General features: G+C 36.2%; 1 pseudogene; it reads left to right on the forward strand.

Annotated features, from left to right (window-relative positions):
- The first annotated feature begins 238 nt into the window (after positions 1–238).
- Positions 239–24262, forward strand: part of LOC144287618 (SWI/SNF-related matrix-associated actin-dependent regulator of chromatin subfamily E member 1-like) — a 42485-nt pseudogene continuing 18461 nt past the window's right edge.

A 24262-nucleotide genomic window follows, 5' to 3' on the forward strand; every position in this document is an offset into this window, starting at 1 on the left:
GCACTGCTGGGAAGTTGAACTATGAATTAACGATTTTAACAGGAAAAAACTGTTATCTGAGATATCTGTTTCCTTGCCACTGGCATGTGGTTCATAGGAAATATCAGAGAAGCTATGGAATAAATAAATAGAAGCTACATTTCTGTACCAACCAAATTAAAAAATTGGGAACTGAGGTAGAATAAGACTTAGAAGATAAACCCAGGTGACTGAATCTCAATCTAATGGCATTTTAGAAATGGACAACAAGGAAAATGGAAGACAAGCAACCATGAAAGGTAAGAATTACTAAAAGCTAAAGAGAAACATGGAATCTTAAAAGTATTTTTTACCAATTGCACACATATGCACAACATTCATACCTTTATATATTGCTGTAAAATTGAACATGTGGGGATCCCTGGGTGGCGCAGCGGTTTAGCGCCTGCCTTTGGCCCAGGGCGCGATCCTGGAGACCCGGGATCGAATCCCACGTCGGGCTCCCGGTGCATGGAGCCTGCTTCTCCCTCTGCCTGTGTCTCTGCCTCTCTCTCTCTGTGTGACTATCATAAATAAATTTTAAAAAAATGGCTGCACTAATGCTTTAAAAAAAATTGAACATGTGAATAATACAGAAAAAATTAGAAGAGAATTCATAGAAGAGAAAAAGAGTATCAATAATCTAAAGAAAACAAACCTGTCTCAGAATTCTTATTAGCAAACTGTATATTAGAAGACAATGTGTGACGCCTGGGTGACTCAGTCAGTAGAGCATCTGACTCTTGATTTTGGCTCAGATCATGATCTCATGGTCCTGAGACAGAGCCTCTTGTAGGGCTCCATGGTCAGCAGGGAGTCCACTTAAGGCTTCTCCCTCTCTTTCTTTCTCTGCCCCTCGCCCAGCTCGTGTGCTTGCATGTTCTCTCTCTCCCTCTCTCTCTCTCTCTCTCTAAAATAAATAAATAAATAAATCTTTTAAAAAGACAATAGAATATAGACCTTCTAAGTTCTTTTTTTTTTTTAAAGATTTTATGTATTTATTCATGAGAGATAGAGAGAGAGGGAGAGAGGGAGAGAGGCAGAGACACAGGCAGAGGGAGAAGCAGGCTCCATGCAGGGAGCTTGATGTGGGACTTGATCCCAGGACTCCAGGATCCCTTGGCCGAAGGCAGGTGCTAAACTGCTGAGCTACCCAGGAATCCCCCAGACCTTCTAAATTCTAAGGGAAAAGTTTTTCCATGTAGAATTGAAAACCCTGACAGGTTATCAGTAATATCTGAGTTAGAACAAAGCTGTTATAAAATTCCCAAGCTTGGAAATTTATTTCTGGCCCACCTTTTCTTAGGAAATCAGTTGAGTATGTGCTTCAAAAAACAATGAGAAAAAAAAATTTAAATGAGTAATAAGTCAAGGAAAGATCCTGAGATCCAGTCAATAGTGATTTCAGACCCGGAGATCAGTGAAAGAAAATTCTAGGTTAAAAGTCAAAGCAAGAAGTCAGAATTCTCTGAAAAGTAGGTCATGGGTATGAAGAAATGGTATGTATCAAACTTGACAATATAATTGAAAATTTGAAAAAAAAAGAGGTTATGATGTTATATAATAAAACATAGATTAAAAGAGAAATGGTAAATTTATCATTATAATATTATATTAATATCCTAATTAATAATTAATGAGCAATACATAATATAATGAATGATATCATTAACAATTAATATAATGATATTACCACAAAAATGTAAGGGGCAGCCCGGGTGGCTCAGCGGCTTAGCACCGCCTTCGGCCCAGGGTGTAATCCTGGAGACCCGGGATGGAGTCGGGCTCCCTGCATGGAGCCTGCTTCTCCCTCTGCATGTGTCTCTGCCTCTCTCTCTCTCTCTCTCTCTCTTTCTCTCTCGGATAAATAAATAAAGTCTTTTTTTAAAAAATGTAAGAACTGAGGGTTAAAATAACTGAGGTTAAAGCAAATTAAAATATTGCATCATTTTGAGGAAATATTGGCATCTATGTTAGGGGATGAGAGAAGAAGATGACATTGTAGGCTTCAGCCTGCACAAATTTTATTAGGGTAAGTGATTGGATGAGAATGTGGGCAGGAAGCTGAGCAGCTAATAGGGCTTTCAGAAGGCTATGTAGGCAAGTCTGAGTTTGAGTGAGGAAGGCGGGAAAGGAAGGTATGATAGGAGAGTCCTAGAGTTTCTAAGGGGGGTACAGTAGGATCAATGAAGTGCCAACACTGATTTCAGAGCACAGCAACCTCTATCATTACTCTGCTCCTTGTTGTTGGTTTACAAGGCTCATTCTCAAGGCTACTGTGGCATATAAGAAAATTCATTTGATCCAATATCTCTTTTGACTGCCCAGTGATCATGACTATGTAGTCAAAGAAGAATCACAACACCTGGCTTTGAAGTGACAAAATGACATAACTATAACCAAGAGTAATACTTGCCATTTTTTTCCAATATGAGAATCAATTTCTCCACAATATGGTTACAGAATAGTAGCTGTCTTACAGATGCAAAATAATATTATAAATGTCAGAAATAGAATGGTAGATGGGAGCAAAAGAAGTAGATGACGGAATAGGGCAGTTATAGCCTCTTCCAACTAAGTGAGAAGTCAAGAGATAATTTCTAGTTAAGATAATAAGAAATATGGCTTAAATATTTTTATTAACTTCAATATTTGAACCAAATATTGAAAAATTAAACTGCACAATATGACTGTATTGGTAGGAAGAAGAATGTGTGTGTGGGCAGTGATATAAATGAGGTAAAACATCATCATTCAGAGAGATAAATAATGAGTAAGAATAGTATCCATTCTTTTGGATATATCCCCTGGATCTTAAAACAAAACCTATTTTTAACTTACCATCTCTTGTAATTAAGACAAGAGGTCAAGGGACGTCTGGCTGGATAGGTGGTTGAGCATCTGTCTTTGGCTCAGGTTGTGATCCTGGGGTCCTGGGATCGAGTGCCGCATCAGGCGCCCCTCAGGGAACCTGCTTCTCCCTCTGCCTATGTCTCTGTCTCTTTCTCTGTGTCTCTCATGAATAAATAAATAAAATCTTAAAAAAAAAAAAAAGCCTAGAGGTCAAGAAGGTTCAGTTTAAGAAATGTTTTGCACATTATTTATAATCTTTACTGCATTAGATTCATTTCCCTTTAGGAATTTGATTAAAGGGTTAAGAAAAATACTAAGTCATAATCCTATTACCCAGACATAACCTTTTTTTTTTAAATTTTTGTTTCTGAGTTTTTATGTTACAATTATATAATTGCCTTATTTGATACACGTTATGTTGGAAACTTTTAAATTTAATAGTAATTATAGTTCTATCCCCCATATCCTTACACATTCTTTAAAACAATGTTTTTGATTACTTTTATAAATCATGTCATAAAAATTTTCCATTAAATATTCAACATATATAAACTCTAACACTTAGGTTGTCACCATTTCCATTTTTAACATTTACCAAAAAATACTATAACAACATTATCTTATATATACATATTTTTATGTATTTGTAATGGTCTTTTTGACAAATTCCAATACATAATATTACTGGATCAAAATCACAGACACTTAAGTTTAAGATAGATAGGTAGGTAGACAGATAAGAGTTTCTCCTTCAAGTGTATTTACCACGCATTCCATTTTCAATCACAATGTATAAAAATGCCTGTTTCCTATTAGTTGTTAGCATTTTTTCCCCTTCCTTTGGTCTTTTTCAATGAGGACTCATTGTTACTCTAATTGCATTCCTTTTTGTTTGTTTACAAGTGAGGTTCAATATATTTCATAGGTTTATTGGCTGTCTTTTATTTCTTGAATATTGTCAGCTTATATTTCTTCCTCTATTTTTGGATTGAAATGACCCTTTTCATGTGTTTTAACGTGTAGACATTTTAAATTTATATGTGGCCAAATCTATCAAGTTTTCTGCTTGTATTTCTTGTATTTCTTTTGTTCTAGTGCATCTGCAAGGCTGAGTCGTATTCATCTTACAGGCTTGTTTCTCATCAAAGGCACAGCCTCATCCCATATGCTGCACAGACGGAGACAGCAGAGACACGATGCTGCTGTGTGTCACACACACACACACAATAGTGTGTGTGCCCATCTGGCAGAACTACCCTCCCCAACCCTCCCCCCCCAATCCCGGAAAATGCCAAAGCCAGCTTCTGTGGGCATTCATAGTGATGCTTCATAGGAAATGGGCTCAGGAATGTCAATCGCAAGGTATTAAGTTCTAAAGATACTTCTCAAGGTTTCATAAGTAGTTTCTATAAATGTTAGGTGTATATCTTCTTTCTACTTCCTCTTATGCATATCTCCTACCTTCAATAAGCATTCATTCCATACTGTGGATATTATGCCTTCTGGTAACACATCCCTTTAGCTCTTTTGCATTCAGGTAAATTGGGAACCTCTTTGCCAAACGTGGGTTTTGAACTTTCAAAAAAATGAAGTAGGCTGCAAAAATAACATGATTAAAACCAAACTTTAAAGAGAAGAAATTCAGTGAGAAAAGTCACAGAGTTATAAATACAAATAGCAGTTAGCAAATGATTTGTATAAAAACTATAGATGTAGAAAAATAGCTGCCCTGAACCTTGTCTTACAAGGATTTTTTTTTTAATTTTTTTTTGGTCTTTTATTTTATTTTATTTTTTTAATTTATTTTTTTATTGGTGTTCAATTTACTATCTTACAAGGATTTAGAAACAATTATATTTAATCGTTCTGGTGCAAATCACAAGTTGGTTGCTCAAATCTTGCAAATTCAGTTTATTCATGCATAATGGGCTTAATGTTCCCCCTCTTTTTCTCCCTGGGAGGGAAAAAATTGTAATAAGATTCAAAACAAATATAAACTCTCCCTCCACTGGCTTCTCTTTATTTTGGAAAAGGGAGATCCCCCTTCTAAGCAGTCCTGCATACATGTAGTGCAAGAAACTTGACTGTGTCTTTTCTTTAAATTATCAGCAAATCCATCTCAAACACCAGTTATTTATACACCAGGGAGCCAAATTTTTCAGAAGAAACACGGAATAGCATCATACCATCTCTGATGTGAAGGAACAATAAATGTTACACATATTCTTGCCTATGGCTTTGGTGACGCTGATAGAAATAGAAATTTTGTTTCTTCTAAAGGAATGGCTATCTAGCAAATGAGAATGTCTACAGTGGTCACTGTCAACATGGCCAATTGTACAAGAATGAATTTTTAAGACAAGGGACTTCAGACACACCTGGGTTGAATGATTACTTCCTTTAGTACAAGTACAGCAGAGGCTCTGGATAGCGATGTAAAAATTAGTGCAGCAATGTGGTTTGGGGGGTAGAAGAAGTGTTATTCTTAGAGAAATTTCTCTGGCCTGGCTTAAGAAAAAATGTTGATGTCGACTAAGGGAAGCGTCACATCTGATTATCTCTTGGCACCGACTTGTCAGAGACCTGGGGCAAGTTATATAACTTCTTTGAATATTATTTTCATTATGTTTAAAAGAGAAATAATACTACCTGATAATCATAATAATACCTATCTTGTAGTTTGCTATTAGAATCAGAAGCAATGCATGTAGTCATTTGCACTTCACAAAAGCGCAATATATAATAGCATTTGTTTCTAATGTGATCATTATCACTATTATTCACTTTGCATTTGTAGACAATCTTGGATATTCCATAAATGCTGTCATAAACTATTTTCACTTTCCACATGGCAAATATAAAAAGAGCCCTCATTTCAAAAAGTCATTTTTAGTTGTATTTTCTTCTCTTTCTTTTTCTCCGTGTTAAGAAGAAAGCAATGTTACACTGATTCATTATAATTCTCTGTGAAACATTATCTGAAATTGCTTTTTCAAAGACCTAGCCTGTACATTTTTTTTGTTATTACATTTAAACAAGGGATACACCTATTCTAAAATAATCACATTTCTAGAAGTTCAATCCTAAGTAAATCTTCTAGAAAAACGGATACTAAGTAAAAACACACTACTTTAAAAATCAAGAGATGTGTCAATACCTGGAGTGGCCAGAATATCAAATAAAGTTCATCCCCTCTGGCCAGTTTTCTCTTTCAAGTATACCATGCTTTCTGTAAATCCCCATCAGACAAAAAAAAAAAAAAAAAAAAAAAAAAAAAAATCCTTGAGAAAGTTCGGTTTCTTTCATGTTTTGTTTTTAATGCCATCAGCCATCTTTCTGGGGGTTTGTTCTACTTCTTTGATGAAGGGGGCTGTTAAACAATACTGATCCTGGGGACTGCTGCTATGCCTTCAGCTGCCCTGGCTGAACTTGACTGAGCTATAGCAGACCTCAGGGATGGCAAGTGCATTTCTCTGGAGCCTATGATCAAAAACTTCATGCAACCAGTGGCCTGACATCTGTGTCTAACATCAAAAACCAATACTAAGAGTAGGGCACCTGGATGGTTCAGTCGATTAAGCGTTGGTCATTTGATTTTGCTGGGCTCACGATCTCGGGGTCATCGTCTCAGGGTCGTGAGATCTAGCCTCACAGGGCTTGCACTGAACATGGAACATACTTGGGCCTCTCTTTCTCTCTCAGCTCCTCTCTCCCCCCTTTTCTTTCTCACATACACTCTCTCTCTCAAAAAAAAAAAAAATTACTAAGAGTAAGTGTTGAGTGTTTACTATGTGTTCTAAACTCTTCTAAAATTTTACATATATAATTCATGTAATCCTTACTATAGCCTTATAATAGAAGTATTATTGTTATCCCCATTTTACAGATGAGGAAATTAAATAAGAGAAAAATTAATTTATTCAATATCAGATAACAATTGAAGGGGTCCTACCACAATAGGTCCGAAAAAAGAATGGATTGGTTATACATTTATGAGATAGGCTTATGTCTGTGATGACTGATGGATAATTTCTGTGTACTTTAATTCCCAAGTGGCTGCTAAAAAACCTCAGTAAATCAAAGTACGTGTTCATAGTTAGTGATAAAGAACAATATACTGAATAAATAAAATATTATTTATCTTTTTCTCAGTACTCTGCACCTAAAATTCTGATGAACGTACTGATTGTTTGGAATCTTTTTAGAAAGAGATCCCACTTCAGTCTATGGTGGCTCCAAGACTGTGTTTCTGACAAGCGTGCAGATGATGCCGATGCTTCTAGTCTTCAGACTGCACTTTGAGTAGCAAGCTGTAGTATGTCTTTGAATTCAACTTCATCAAATTCTTGATCCTATATTCAATGAAATTTCTATGTTGTAATATGAAAAGAATGTCGATTTAGTTAGTGCCTAAGTGGCTTTGCTTGGTTAGGTCTACTCCTTTTAAAAAACTGCATAAGGGTAATCCCATCTGGCCACCTCACAAATTCACATATGTACTCCAAATTCAACTATTGAGAATAATGGCACCTAGAAAACAGATTATTTCCACTGAGAGTGCTAGTGAGATACCCAAGGAAAATCTGAAAATATGTACAACGAAAAAAAAATCACTGTGAATTTTGTGAGTGCAAATATGTGCATGCAAAAAAATTCCATCCATACACCACAAAATCGAATGCATCCATTTAATAAGTAAACACTAAAACTACCTAAGTCTTTTTTTTTTTTTTGGTGTGTCTTTTTTTAAATTTTTTTTTTATTTATTTATAATAGTCACACACAGAGATAGATAGATAGAGAGAGAGAGAGAGAGAGAGAGAGGCAGAGGGAGAAGCAGGCTCCATGCACCGGGAGCCCGACGTGGGATTCGATCCTAAGTCTCCAGGATCGTGCCCTGGGCCAAAGGCAGGCGCTAAACCACTGCGCCACCCAGGAATCCCTAAGTCTTAAGTGGTAATCTGACTGCCAGTATCTGATGTCAGCAAATATTTTTTTTCATGTGAACTTCTCAAATCCTATTTTAGTTCCACTACATAAGTCCTATTAAAGTTGTACTAGAACAACAGTTGTTTTCCCATTTTCACATTTGCCTATAATTGCCCACCTTCAAATTAGCCTTTATAGCAGCTTCATGGGTATTTTAGTTCAAATGTTGTGTTTCTTCTGAGCTTTCCAGATTGCCCATGTCAAATGTCAATCAGCAGTACCAGGGGGTGGTGGTGGGGGTTACATGGTCACAAGACAGAGAACAATGTAACAGTAGGAAGAAAACAGTATCAATCATGCCATAGTATTCATAATTAGCCACTTTGTGGAAAGAATCACAGCCTCAGGAAGCCACCTGAAATTAGCTTTGCACAGTGACCCCTTCCTGCACTGGTTTTGTCAGCATCTTGGGCTCAGCTGGAGAGTGGAGGGGGCGCTGCACTTGGAGTGCTGTCAGAAACCAGTCACACCTGCAGCCTCACAACTAATGGGCATTGAAATAGAAATTACTGGTGTCACAATTAACCTTGACGAGCAATGATTATTGAATCTCAGTTTAAGAGTATGTACAAATATATAGTAAACTCCATTGGAGCTTCAAACTGAGGTCCATAAATTTGAGAACAGAGATTAAATCTGATATCACTTAAAATTTTACTTGGGCTAGAAGAGGAAATGTCAAATTTATAGTTGGTATAGTTGATTTTTTTGCTCTCTTTTTTAGCTTAAGACTGCCTGCACTAATGAAGGTTTGTTGAATGGTTTACCGTATCTTACACTAAAGTTTATAGCAGTAATTCACAACCTATATATCATGCAGTAGAATCTCCTGGAGCGGTGGGGAAGGATCTTTCAAATATGTTGGCAAACCTTTCTCCCATTGGATTCAGTTGGTCTGCAAGGAGCCTGATAATTTGCACTTCTAAAAGTTTCCTTTGTCACACTGATAATTCCAGACCCTAGACCATACCTGGAGAATTATTGCCTTTATGCGCACTGTCAAGTACACTCTCCTGATTGGTTAATTCAATTCATTTTTAGTTTACAAAGTGAACTTTTTTTTTTTTTGCAGTTTTGAAAATATTTATTTTTTCTATTGCTTCAGTTACAAATATTTCATGTAAAGATTTGTGCCATGTTATTCCAGATAATTTTTGTGCCACATTATCCTTCCAAAATAAATATTTCACTTATCCACATGGTTAAAAATTTAGAAGTTAAAACGCAGCCCCTTTTCCTTTATACCCAACATATATATTTTAGAAGTTTATAATTTTCTGATTATATAAGTCATTGTTCAAATAAATGGTACACTATGAGGCAGATTACAAACTTAAGAAAATAAGATAGAGGTTTCCCGAGATTTCCATTGTGAAGGGTGATATAGATGACTTTAACCCATAGCACCTTAGCTGAAAACAGGACCTGGATAACCAATCAGAACTCTGTGGAGCCAACCAGTTTGGTCATGAGTACTGACATCCTAAGGCCTCACTCAAGACCAGACCATCAAGGCAGGTATATTCTCTATCTAGTTTATGTTTTCCTCTCAAAAGATCCTGTGAAAAGTGCAATCCTATTGCAGTCAGAATTCAGTGCACACACACACACACACACACACAAAGAATTGGAAAGATTGAAGTAAGATGAATGAAACAGCCGTTTTAGGTGTATCTGAGTACTGGTCATATCATGTGTTAAGGTTTAGCTTGGAAATGACTTTTCTTTAAATCCTCAGGTGGTAAACTCATCCCAAGAGAACATAACATTGCAGGACTCAAATGTTTAATGACAATAAATCAGGACTTGAGGATGGAGTTTCTGGTCCACAGAATTTTGAAACATCTCAAAATCCAGTAAATAGTTGAAAGCCTAAAGAACAAAAATGGTATCTGGCTCAATCTCAAGAAAGAGGCATGTTTACATATTCTAAAATTGAAAAAAGAAGGCATAGTAGTTGTAAATTGTATGAATTGTATCACAAAACCCTAGGATTTGGACTCATAATTTAGCCTCTGCCAGATTTTGAGCAGGTTCTATTTTATTTACAGCTAAATTTTGGCAGAGTTGAAGAATAAACATAGCCATTGCAATGTGCATACTCAAACAGATTTAGAATACATAATAAACTATTTTCTTTTGGTTCTGTCTCCCTTCTTAATGTTCAATTGTCTCCCAATTTTGTGGAATACTTAATATCATAAAATTGATATACAGAACGAGACAGAGGTGTAAATCAAATTTATAACATTTAATTCACTTTGGTTATACTTATATTTTGAGGAAGAGCACTATACAAAATAGATACCTTAAAAATGACAAAAGAGAAGCCTTGAGGCTAATTTTGGCTGCACCAACTTAAATGTATGAATAAAATATGTGGAAGAAGTCTGGAAGGAAATTTATCTTTTGATTCAACACAGTAGCTTGAAGCTCTTCCTTTAAAAAAGACTATGGTTGCTGCTTAATGGGTATAGAATTTCAGATTTGCAGGATAAAGAAAATCTGGGGATCTCTTTCATGACAATGCAGAAAATATTTAACACTATAGAACTGTACACTTACTGTACAAAGGGGTAAGATAAAAACATTAATGCTACATCCTTTAAACCACAATAAAGAAAAACACGGGAATCTGAGGACTAACAATCTAACTTCTTGAAATTTTTGATGCTCCTCTTTGTTTTTTAATTAATTTTATTTTCCAAATAGTAGTAAAGCAGACCTTACAAAGCTAAATCACAAAATAAAGTATAAAATAAAAGTACAATTCTATCTCTACCCAAAATCTACAATATTCCCCCCTGAAAACACTAAAAATATTACTATACATTTTTTCACTCCATGGAATACCTTGGAAGCCATCGTTTCATTCAGGCTACAAACAATTATTGTGTTTTGAGCACCTGTTGTATAAAAGGCATATTTCGCTTGTATAGACGTTCCAACATTAATCAAAGTGCCTACCTACTCTAGCTTAAGAACAAATGGAGTTCTTTTCCAAGAAGGTAATTTTGATGTATGTCTTCTTTTTGAATGCTGCCCAATATTTCATTGGATAGATTTATTCGATTTTATTGAACATGCCTCCTATTAAATACTTCAGAGAATTCCATTTTTTATTACAGGAATGCTGCAATGAACATTTTACATATAAATGTATTTAAGCACATGTAATAATCTATTTCTATAATGAACCTATAGACACACAATTGGATTCAAAAGGGTTTTTTTTTTTTGCATTTTTGCATTGAACATTTTAGAAGTCTTTGCCATAATGTCTCCAAAAGCCTTTTATAAACTTAGACTTCTACTATCCTAAATGGAATTCCCAATCTCAGCCTCACCACACATCATCATACATAAACACATATTAGAATCTCGTCACTCCATAATTACCTGTATTTTGTTTATGACTGATTCAGTTGAGCAAGTAATCAAAAGTCACTCTCCGTAGCCTTGTTAGTAACAGTGTGATTGCTGGACAGGCAGAGTCAGCATCACCTGGGATCTTATTAGAAATACAGCCTCCTGAGCCCCCCTCCCAGATGTACTGAATCATAATTTGTATTTTAACAAGATCCTGGTTCATCTAAATGTACATTAAATTCCAAGAAGTGCTGATTTAAGATATCCAGACCTAGGTTTCGATATTGTCACATTGCATAAATACTTAGTGGCTATGTGAATGTGGACATTTAAATATAGCTAACATAGGTTTTCTACCTCTGTGTTACGTGGACAATACAATCATGTACTTCATTTAGTTGTTAGGCAATTTCAACAAACTAATATTTATGAAGTAGGGAGTGCAGCACTTATAATGTGGTGATTGTCCAGTAAATATTGGCTCCTATCAATTATTTTGAATGCATATATATCATATTATTATTATCTGATTACTTCTTGTTGGGGACATTAGCTGTTAGGAATAATTAAAATTCAAACTTAGTGAAGTTTACTATACTTTTTCACTATGACGTTATAGTTTTTGTGCACTGGCATAAAAAGTACTTTCCTTTCCAACCCTATATATAAACAAATTCACATTTTCTTCACATCTTTTATAGTTTTAACTCTTTAATCTTGCAATTTATTTTCTAAATATACTTATTATGAAACTTTTTTTTATGATCATGGCTCTTCAAAAATATTGGAGCTAAGTAAACATTTAGCCAGTTTGCCAATCAGTACAAATGGGTCCTTCTAGCACATATTTTAATGTGATGTGTATGTGTGTGTGTTTCCTCAGGCCCCTTTTAAATGATTCACATCAAGCCTTTAATACCCTCCTAGGGAGACTATTGCATACTTTAATAAATCTGTATACTATGTTTCCCTCTTTATGTGGAGCTTAAATTCTTTTTTGGCTCAATTTAATTTCATTACTTTGAGCTCAACTAATTTTTTGTTTTATCAGTCTGTGGAGAGAGTAAAAAATTGAATATGCATTTATTTATTTTTTTTCATTTACTAAACACTTCCAGTACCTCTGGGCACATGTGCACAAGAATGCTAACATCTTATACTTATTATGAGTATTCTGTTCCTTCACCATGTGAAATATTTCATCTGTGGTCAGCAGTAGGGCCTAGAGGGTACTCTATTCATAAATGATAGGCATCTTCACTTTTTAGCTTTAGGAAAGTTTTCTTTGAATTTCCATAAGCATTTCAGTGTTGCTTTCTTCTGGAAATTAATATAGTTGTATAAGTTATTTGAAATTCCTTATGGAGAAAAAAATACTATAAATATTATTCCATGGTGAAGATAGATTAGAAAGAGAAAAGAAAAATGTATTAGAAAGCCCTTCTTGATTAAAATCTTCTTTAATTTGCATATATTTTGGACTTACTTATAATTTAAGATATAGACAGTTTTATGATTCTCATTGCTCCTCTTCTACTTGAGAAAAATATATGGTTTCCAATTTGATTCGCAACTTTTTCCCTCAGTTTCCTATTATGTGGAATCTTGATGCCTTAGGTCCCAGAGTTGGTCTATCAGGACAATTCAGAAGATTTCACTGTATTTCTGAAATAGATAATTTAATGTTATAAATGATATAAACATCTATATTGGTTCTTCAGTTGCTCCACTGTTCTTCTCAGATAGTGAACAATACATCTGAGGTTAAAAAAGTATCTTGAGTTTTCATGAAATAACCACTGACAGAAATGCAACTTCATGACTTCTTTCAGTATGTTCAATTCCTCCAGCCATTTAAGAAAAGTACTTGTTACAGTTCTGTCTGCATAAAATTCCACTTCCACTTAAGATGTTAAAAGCCGGGATCCCTGGGTGGCGCAGCGGTTTAGATCCTGCCTTTGGCCCAGGGCGCGATCCTGGAGACTTGGGATCGAATCCCACGTCGGGCTCCCGGTGCATGGAGCCTGCTTCTCCCTCTGCCTGTGTCTCTGCCTCTCTCTCTCTCTCTCTCTCTCTGTGACTATCATAAATAAATTTAAAAAATTAAAAAAAATTAAAAAAAATATGTTAAAAGCCACAAGACAATATCAAGCCTACTGTAACAAGTCAGGTGTTCTATAAAATCAGAATTCAAAGTCTGACAAGTCCCTTCTAGGAGAGATAGGACACACAGACATATTTTCTCTTTGGAAGAGTGTGGGTGGCAGCCATAAAAGTGGGAAGAAGGAAATTAAACCAAAAAAAAAAAAAAAAACCCAAAAGATTAAAGGTCAAATATGAGCTAGTGTAAAGTTTCAGAAGGCCCCTGAGCTACAGTCTCAATAATGTCTTTGACCACTTGTCATCTTTTTCTCACTGGCTTCTGCCAGATGCACTTGAGAACATTTGAGTTCAGGCAGGAGACCTGAAATAGCTTTCTTCAGCAATGCAAGTGTATAAATAGTGAATGACTTTTGCAACATAGTTACAAATTTCTGGAGTCTTGTCCATAAATAAAAACTATCCACCACCAGCTGAAAGGCAAAATATTTGTTTTTGTTTGTTTGTTTGTTGTACCATCACATCCCTCACCTTCAGTCCCTAGAAAACCTTGGTGACCATTTGGAGGGCTCATTTAAAAATAAATGATTGAATGAATACATACATATGGTCGTAGAGACAAATTTCCTGTGCTTAAGAACTCTATATAATTTTCAAGGGTTGCTGTAACAAAGCACCATGAACCAAGTGGCTTAAAACAACATAGATTTATTCTCTTACAGTTCTGGAGGTTAGAGTTCCCAAATCAAGTTATTGGCAGTAGCATGGGCTCTCTCAAGAGACCAACGGGAGGAGTTGTCCTTATCTCTTCCTCCTTTCTGGTAGATGCCAGCAATCCTTGGGGTTCCTTACTTGTGAATACATCCTTCCAACCTCTGCCTTCATTATCAATTGTCCTTCTTCCCTCTGTGTATTCCTGTCTCTGTGTCTCTTCTTTTCTTATTAAGACATCAGTAATATTGGATTAAAGGCAGACTCTAATATGACCTCATCTTAACTGATTATATTTGCCATTGCCATATTTATGGTAAGGCCACATTCAGATGTTCTGAGAAAGACATGAATTTGGAGGGTAGACCATTAAACCCAGAACAAGTTCCAAATAATTTATATAAGTACCATGTAAATCCCTCAGGGAGGTGAAGGATGACTTTCCACTCCTTATATGGGCTGCACATAGTGACTTCCTCCCAAACAGGATAGTATGGTGTGGGGGTGGGATGGAGATTAACCCTACAATTGAGGAACTTGACAAACACCAGCTCAGCTAGGAGATCAAGTTCGGTGATAAGTGAGGTTGACAGCATGCACCCTTGCAAGTGATGAAGTGTCAGTTAACCTCTGTGAGCTTCCTTTCTTAACCTCATAACCCAATTCTAATTGTGAGGAAAATCATCAGACAAATCTTAATTGAGGAAAACATGCAAAATACCTAAGCACTACTCTTCAAAACTGTCAAGATCCTCAAAAGCAAGGCAAGTCTAAGAAACTATCACAGCCAAGAGCTAAAGAGACATGATGACTAAATATGATGTGATATCCTAGGAGGGTCCTGAGCCAGAAAAAGGAGTCTTTACCTAAAAACTCAGGAAATCCAAATGATGTATGAATTTTAGTTAACAATAATGTATCACTATTTGTTCATTTATTGTGATAAATGTACCTTATGTAATAAAACAGGGGAAGCTGAATCTTTTAATATTTCTTCAAATGTAAAAGGATTATAAAGTAAAACATTTATTTTTAAAAACCAATGAAATATAAATAAGAAAACGATAGAAGGAAATAATTGGATCAAAATTTATTATAATGAGGAAGAATAAATTGATAAGGCTAGAGCCAGATTCACGAGGAATAAAATTGAGGACACAAATTACCATTACCAGGAATGAAAGAGGGGGCATCACTAAAGAGTCCACACACTTAAAAAAGGTAACAGATGGGGATCCCTGGGTGGCGCAGCGGTTTGGCGCCTGCCTTTGGCCCAGGGCGCGATCCTGGAGACCCGGGATCGAATCCCACGTCAGGCTCCCGGTGCATGGAGCCTGCTTCTCCCTCTGCCTGTGTCTCTGCCTCTCTCTCTCTCTCCGTGTGACTATCATGAATAAATAAATTAAAAAAATAATAATAAAAAAAAAAAGGTAACAGATGACCATTAAAATATCTTTATTTTATTTTATTTTTTTAAAGATTTTATTTATTTATTTGACAGAGAGAGAGAGAGAGAAGCAAGAGAGAGCATCCGGAGGGAGAGGGAGAGGGAGAGGGAGAGGGAGAGGGAGAGGGAGAGGGAGAGGGAGAGGGAGAGGGAGAGGGAGAGGGAGAGGGAGCATACCCCAACTGAGCAGGGAAGCCAATGCAGAACTTGATCCCAGGACCCACAGATCATGACCTGAGCTGAAGGTAGATGCTTAACTGACTAAGCCACCCAGGTCCTGTAAGTACCTTTATATTGATATATTCAACAACTTAGATAAAAATATAAATTGATAAGCAATCAAGAAGAACTAGAAAACCAGGTAAGCTCTATATCTGTTAAATAAGTTGAATTTTTGGCTAAAATTCCACAGAGAAAACACACTCCGATGAATATTGCATTGTACCAGATTTTCAAGAAAGAAATAATAATAATCATGTACAAACTTCACCAAAAAATAGAAAAGGGAACATGTCACAGTCCATTCTATGAGGCCAGCATTACCCTGATTTCAAAACTAAAGACATTAGAAGAAGAAGGTAACTGCACAATAAAATCCCTCACAAACAGAGATTCAATAATCTTTAACAGGGGTGCCCAGGTGACTCAACTGGTTAAGCATCTGACTCTTGGGTTCCCCTCAGGTCATGATCTCCGGGTCCTGGGATCTAGCCCTGTCAGGCTCTGTGCTCAGTGCAGAGTCTGCTTGTCCCTCTGCCTCTGCTCCTGTCCTTGCTTTCTATTTCTAAAATAATAAATAAAATAAATAAATAAAAGAAATAAAAGAAAGGATAATTGATTATAAACAAGTTGATCCCAAACATTCAAGCTTGGTTTAATATTTTTAGAGATAATCAATGTAACTAACTATATAAACTGACTAAAAGCAAAGTAAATAAATAAATATATTCTTAATAGATACAGAAAAATCATTTAACAAAAAGATATTCTTGCCTATTCACTGGAGTAGCAAAATCAAAATGGCTAACAATACCATTTTCTGATAACTGTGTAGTGCAAATAGATTTATTGTACATTGCTGATGGGAATGCCAAATGGTAGTCCGTTTGGGCAGCAGTTTGGCACTTTTTTGCAACATTAAACATACCACATGACCACTATAGGACCCAGCAGTGTCAAAAGAAGTGAAAACACAAGTCTATGCAAAGGCCTACTTGCTAATATTCATAGTAGCTCCAGCTATAATTGTGAAAGAAAAAAAAAAAAAAACCTCAAATGTGTGCATGCTTGTGAATGAATTAAACTGTGGTCTTGGGGTGCCTGGGTGGCTCAGGCAGTTGAACATGTGACTCTTCGTCTCCACTCAGGTCATGATCTCAGGGTTGTGAGACCAACCCCCCCAGGGGCTCTGAGCTCAGTGGGGAATCTGCTTGGGATTCTTTACCCTCTTCCTCTCCTTCTGCCCCTCCCCCAGCTCATGCCCATGTGCTCTCTCTCTCAAAATAAATAAAATATTTTTTTAAAAAAGAAATTGTGGTCTAGCCATAAAATGAAATATGACTCTGTAACTAAAAGGAATAAATAAATTACTGATACATGCAACAACATGGATGACTTTTAATAGTATACTATTAGTGAACAAACACTTAAATGCATCTCCTAGGACTCTATTTATACGCCCTTCTGGTAAAGACAAAGCTGTAAAGATCGAAAACAAATGAGTGCTTGTCAGGTGTGTGGGCCAGCAAGAGGAATTGAGAGCAAAGGAGCAAGAAGAAACATCTTGGGGCTAGGGAACTATATATTGTTAACATTGATGAGGGATCCCTGGGTGGCTCAGCGGTTTAGCGCCTGCCTTCAGCCCAGGGTGTGATCCTGGAGTTCCAGGATCGAGTCCAGCATCAGGCTCCCTGCATGGAGCCTGCCTGTGTCTCTGCCTCTCTCTTTCACTCTCTGTCTCTCATGAATAAATAAATAAAATCTTAAAACAAAACAAAAAAGGTGATTACAAATTCTTCATTTTGTGCTCTTAAAGATGGTGATATCTATCTATATCTATCTATCTATCTATCTATCTATCTATCTATCTATCTATCTATCATCTCTCCCTGTCCAAAACATCTGGAGATCTAGGGTTGTCAGTAATTCAGATTTCTGGGCCCCAAACAAGCCTACTGAGTAGGAATCTGAGTGTGGTTCCTGAGAACCCACACCTTTTAAAATTACCCCTTCAAGCCCTTGCTCTGACACAAGTATTGGTTCCATTGGTCAAGGCTTAGTGTTGCCAGCTGAGCTTGTTAAAATAAAATCAAGTTATACTGTCTCCCTGGGACCAGACTACAGTTACCCTCTTACTAATAAGTACAGAATATTATTATGTAATATGTTCTTGCATCTGCTTTTGGGGGATGGATCCGTGATTTTGAGTAGTAAGCAATAACTCCAGATTTTTTTCATGTCTCATTGGCATAAATGGTAGACTGGATTTGGACTCAGCTACTTTTAGTGATGTGGAAAACTTCAGTCTACAGCTTCATAAAGATCCACTTAGAGGCTTCATGAAGAAGTAAATATAGCAGTTTATTCTGTTTAAGGGTCTCAGATGAATTGAGCACATAACACCTGTGCTCAGCGGTCTGCTGGTGACTTATCTGTTTGCAGGTGCAAAGCAAAGTGATAGCTGTGATGTTAAGTTTATTTATGCTACATGCAGACTATGTCTAAGCTTTATTCTCGATCTACATGATTCCCTTTCCACAGTCTTTATATATATTTTATATTAACACTTCAGAATTGTGTTTCAGATTATAGCGGATAAGGAGTCAAGTTATTTTTGTGAATTTTAGTGTCTGCATTATAGTTAATGAGGCTGACGCAATACAAATTAAAATGTCTTGTCTAAAGACATTGACTAGTGTGGTGCAAGGGAAACAAAGATGAAAGTTTCATACTAGTTTACATTCTAGTAGTAGAATGGAAAACACAGTCTACAGGCAACTACCAATCCATTGTGTAGCCTCAAAACCTTTTGTATGAATAGAAAATACCAGATGCCAAAGTTATAATGGGACCTTCTTTTCTCAGTGACCATGATTTCATTAGAAAAAATGGAAATGGTAGTCGTCCTTCAGTATAGATTAACATCACAACTTCCATAAGAACAACAACATTAAATGCTTAGGATTTTAAATCATAGCATGACCTTATTTATATGTGGAATCTAAACAAGTTTAATTCATCAAAGGAGGGGGAGAATGGTGGTTGCTAGAAGCTGAGGCTTGAGGGAAGCAAAGGGATGGTTGGCTAAAAGCTACAAAGTTTCAGTTGTGCAGAAAATTAGTTTTGGGGATCTAGTATACAGCATGAAGACAATCGCTAGTCAACACTGTAGCGTAGAGTTGAAATTTGCTAAGAATGGAAGCCTTAACTGTTCTCACTAAGAATAACAAAAATGATAATAATGTAAAACGATGATAATGATCAACATGTTAATCAGGTAGTTCCCAGTGATCATTTCAGGATGCACACATATATCAAAATATTGCATGGTGCACACAAAATATATACTTGTTTTATTTGTCAGTCATATCTCAAAAGCTGGAAAAAATAAAATTGTAGTTATAAATGTTTGCATGCCATTGGATATTGTCTAATATAAATCGTAAATATCATTTGAAGGAGTATCCAGCCAAACATTACAAAATTTTAGTAGTCATAATAATATCTGAACAGATCTGAGGCATCTTTATACACATTTTATTATAACTTTAGCCTGATTTATTTTTACATCCATAATTTATTTTGTGAGTCTTATATAAGGTAAATAGACAAAGAGCTGCAAGGCAACACATATGTCAAGTTAATCTCAGGTAATTTACCAGGGTACAGCTATTGTGTTTTGGCCAAAACAGATGGGCATCCTGTTACATTCTAGCAATGTCAGCCTTACTTGACAAGGGCGACATTCACTTGATAAGAAGCCCACATTTCTTCTTGTTCCTAGTTTTCACTGTCTTTTACTTTCGTGCCTTGGGCTTCCCAGAAGGGGTAGAATTTAAACCCATGTGCCTCTGCTCTCTGCTCCACAACTCATGCTTGCTGACAGTTGTGTGAACACCTGACTTAAAATAGCATCTTCTTAATCACTTGCAGATAGATAAATAGCGGAGGCACAGACATGAATCTTCCAATACAATGTCATGCTTGAAGAAGTAGCATTTAGAGTTGCCCTTAGCAACGGAGCTAGTTTATTTTCCTCCTTTCAGGTACAAGCTATTTATCTGCTAAAGGAGAAGTTTCCTATTTTTCAGGTGGCCTCCCTCATTTAGTTCACATACTTTTTCTTACGTACCCTGTGATCGCTCACTCTTCCCTGAAGGTTTACCTAGCATCGAGCTCCGTCAAAAGAAAGACTATAATACGTTATGATAAGCTTAATGATATTTCTCACTTTTTATTATTTTTGCCACTATCATATTCTTACCAGAAATACTCTACGGTATTTATTGAGTGAATGTATAACCAGTGCTTACAAGGTTGGAGGACTAACAAATCTAATAATTAACAAGGAGAAGCAAATCCTGGGACTTGCAAGTAAACATAAAAATAAAGTGTTTGGGGCATCTGGGTAGCTCAGGGGTTGAGCCTCTGCCTTAGACTCAGGTCATGATCCTGGGGTCCTGAGATAGAGTTACCAATCAGGTTTCCTGCAGGGAGCCTGCTTCTCCTCTGCCTATGTCTCTGCCTCTCTCTCCTGTCTTCCCCGAATAAATAAATAAACTCTTACAAAAAAGTATTTTGTTTCAAAAGTAATAAACTGTTAATTCCAGGTTAAGCACTTATTTGCCTTATTACACCGATTATTACATTAACTTTTGCCTTGCTAATTATCTTTTAAAATTTGTAATAATAATAATACATTATGCAAATAGATATGTACAAAGTAGCTTTAATATTGAAATTTTGATAATCTATCATCAAACTGCTTTTTTGTTAAGGCACAAGATTTCTAGGAGGTGTTATGAGAGATAAACGGTGCCAGAAACAGTGTTGTTAAGTAGTTATTTGTTTCCGCTTCTAATATCAGACAGACCTTTTAGGTCATCTTCCTTGTATTTACATTTACAATGTCCCAACTTCTTTATTGAAAGATTCTACATCTATTTTCCTCTTGGGGATCAGATACCTAAAATAATAATTTGTTGTTGAAGTTCTAAAAGTGTTAGCAATAAAAATTTCAATTATTTGTACTCTAATGTAGTCACACTAAATATTCTGTGAATTTGGAGACTTTTATGTTGCTTGAGCTTTCAGTTTATGGTCCTTCATTTTTCTTACCTTTCCAAAATGTAACATCCAAAATAATCTCCCTGAATTTATAAACTTATATCAGGATAATTTTACTTCTTTTTTTTTTTTTATTAGTTTCAGAAATGTCTGCTGGCAGCAAGGTAGAGAACAGACATAAAACAGTGAATAGTAACCAGGATCCACATTGTCTCTGAATGTGTTATTTATTAACCAAACATTTAGATATCCAATCCCCTATCAGGGATGTATTTAAAATCATGCCAACAAGGACACCACTCTAAAATGTCTTTTTCAAGGTCTATAATGTGAAGATTGCCTTATAAGTGAAATTATCCTGAAAGAGATTTCATTGCTTCTATTATCTCATGTAAACTATACCCACTATCAAAGATTGAAATCATGTTGGAGGGCAAAATTATCTCCTGGGTCAAATTTTTCCTAATAGTTTATGCATATGCTGCTTGCTGCAAAGATTGTAGCAATGTTATGAGTTTATAGGAATGTGTGAAATATCCCAGGTCTTAAATACTGCACTCAATAGGTACAGTACCGCATCAGCCTACACAATAACTTACACACAATGATTTAGTCGGCGGTGAGAGTACACATCATCTACCAATAAAGTCTCACGTTTTCACTAAAAAAACAAAGCCCTATGCATTCACAATTGTTTTAGATTCACTTGGGAACTAAGTGCATATGACAATCCTGTAAGATTTCTTTTGAGGAGGAGGAGAAGGGGAGGGTTAGTAATCCTGTGGAATCAGGATTAAAAATATGATATACAGTTAATGAAAATGAAAATATGGCATACAATTACAATGTTTATATGTAACATACCATATATATAGTACTTCCAAAGCTATGTTTTTATTGCAAAAACACAATAAACTCTTTTTCTGAGGTTCTCAATTTACACATAACAATTCCATGTCTCTGATAGATTAAATAACTTTTTCCTGATTTACAAAACTGAAAGTGGAATGACCAAGTTACGCCCCAGTAGTTCTAATTTCAAAACCAAAGGATTATTTTTTATTTTATTTTTCTATTTAAAGCGATTTTGGTAATATGATTCTCTGAGTGGAAAAACTCTAGGCAACTTTATTGAAACAAAATTTACATATAAACTTCCCCAACCAGAGTTGTTCTGCATTCGTTTATTTGCACACTGAAGTTTCATGTACAGTTTCCTCTCAACAGAGGATTTAGTAGCTTAAAAAATTGAAAAGCACATTATTTGTATATACAATGTAAAAATCTTTGAAAAATATACATTTCTTTTTTTTTTTTTTTTTTTTTTTTTACTTCAGAAATTGTAAGCAGGGGCACCTGAGTGGTTCAATAGGTTAAGTGTCTGCCTTCAGCTCAGGTCATGACCCCAGGGTCCTGGGATCAAGTGCTGCTGGGTCAGGCTCCCTTGCCTGCAAGGAGTCCGCTTCTCCTTCTCCCTCTGCCTACCACTCCCCCTGCTTATATTTTGTTTCTCTCTACCAAATAAATCTTTTTTTAAAGAAATTTTAAACAAATACTGGCAAAGTTTATCCTTAAAAATTTACTTTTTAATATTCCTTTAATAATATGAGCAAAGTTAGGCTTGACCTAAGGAATATCCAGAATTAGCATAGTAATATAGTACTGCTCATTGATTACATTTCACCGAGCAAATAGAATTGTGCAGTAGTCAGCAGACAACACTTGATTGTCATTGTTGCTTTTACGTATTGTCTTTCTTATGACTTTCTCAAGAATGACAACATTATGCCAGCTAAAATAACTTACCTTGTGGTTGATTCTAAAAACATGAAAAAAGGCTTCTATTTTAAATGGGAATACCAGCGATCACTTGTGATTTTCTCTTAAGACATTTTTTTCTATATCTGTCTAGAAAATACAGCAGCAGCAACAAACGGTACATGAACCCTCCTCATCCCCTATTCCCAAATTATGATTTCTAAATCTCATTTCCAGAAAAGAAACTGGATCTCTTTCTATACCTGGTTAAATCCAGTTGGTTAAATCTGGGGCAGGGGATCCCTGGGTGGCTCAGTGGTTCAGCGCCTGCCTTTGGCCCAGGGCGTGATCCTGGAGTCCCAGGATCGAATTCCGCATCAGGCTCCCGGCATGGAGCCTGCTTCTCCCTCGGCCTGTGTCTCTGCCTCTCTCTATGTCTATCATGAATAAATAAATAAAATCTGGGGAAGAGAATATATGAGATGATCCTTGGATACTTTTTTGTGCCACCAGACAAGAAAGCAATAAGACCTCAAGATTTGTATCCATAGGATATAAAAACCAATTGGAAGAAGCTCCCACTTTCCTAAAATGATATAATTCAAACAAAAAAGAAGAACAATCATTATTAAACACTTCAAATATATAAAGATGCAAGAATACATAAACATGGTTTAAAGCAACTAACCCAAACATCAATATTTGAGATTGCTTGTAGCACAAACTAGTTACTCTAAAATCTTTTTTTTTTTTTTTTTAAGATTGTATTTATTCATGAGAGACACACACACACACACAGAGGCAGAGACACAGGCAGAGGGAGAAGCAGACTCCATGCAGGGAACCCAATGCAGAACTTGATCCTGGGACTCCAGGATCACAACATGAACTGAAGGCAGGTGCTTAACCGCTGAGCCCCCCCAGGCATCCCTAAAATCTTTTAAATACCAAAAAAGAGGGGGCCTTTGGCTCAGAAGAGGCAAAGGTGCCACTGCCTTTGGTGGTCCATAATCTGGGTTAATTGACACCAATCGCCTCCAGCAAGCTGCCTAAATTTGACCCCAACCAGATCAAAGTCATAACCTGGGGTATACCAGTGGGGAATAGGTGCCACTTCTGCCCTGGCTGGGAAGGTTGGCTTCCTGGGATTGTCTCTAAAAAAGACTGGTGATGAAATTGCCAAGGCCATTGGTTATTGGAAGCCGTCTGAGGATTACAGTGAAATTGACCATTCAGAAGAGACAAGCCCATCAATCTGGCTAATTTAATCAGTGGTGCCTTCAGTCTCTTCTAGGAAACACCAAGAGACAGACAGAAAGAAGCAGAAAAATATTAAGCACAGTGGAAATATCACTTTTGATGAGATTGGCAACATTGTCCAAAAGATCCAGCACTGATCTTTAGCCAGAGAACTCTCTGAAGCCGTTAAAGAGATCCAGGGGCCTGCCCAATCTGTGGGCTGCAATGTTGTTGGCCACCACCCTCATGACATCGTGGATAGCATAAATGGTGGTGCCACGGAATGCCCAGATCAAGAATACAACAAAAAATAATTTCAATAATGGATCATTTGACAATCCCCTGCAAATAAATAAATTAGTTAATTAATGCCAAAAAAAGTTTATGACTAAAAGATCAGATGTTTATTGTGACATTCTTAAATTAGTTTTATTTGAAATAACCACATAGGTGATGATAAACCATGGAGAAATTGACAATTATAAATTAACC

The sequence above is a fragment of the Canis aureus genome, chromosome 17 (assembly GCF_053574225.1).
Source record: "Canis aureus isolate CA01 chromosome 17, VMU_Caureus_v.1.0, whole genome shotgun sequence".
NCBI classification, from domain to species: Eukaryota; Metazoa; Chordata; class Mammalia; order Carnivora; family Canidae; genus Canis; species Canis aureus.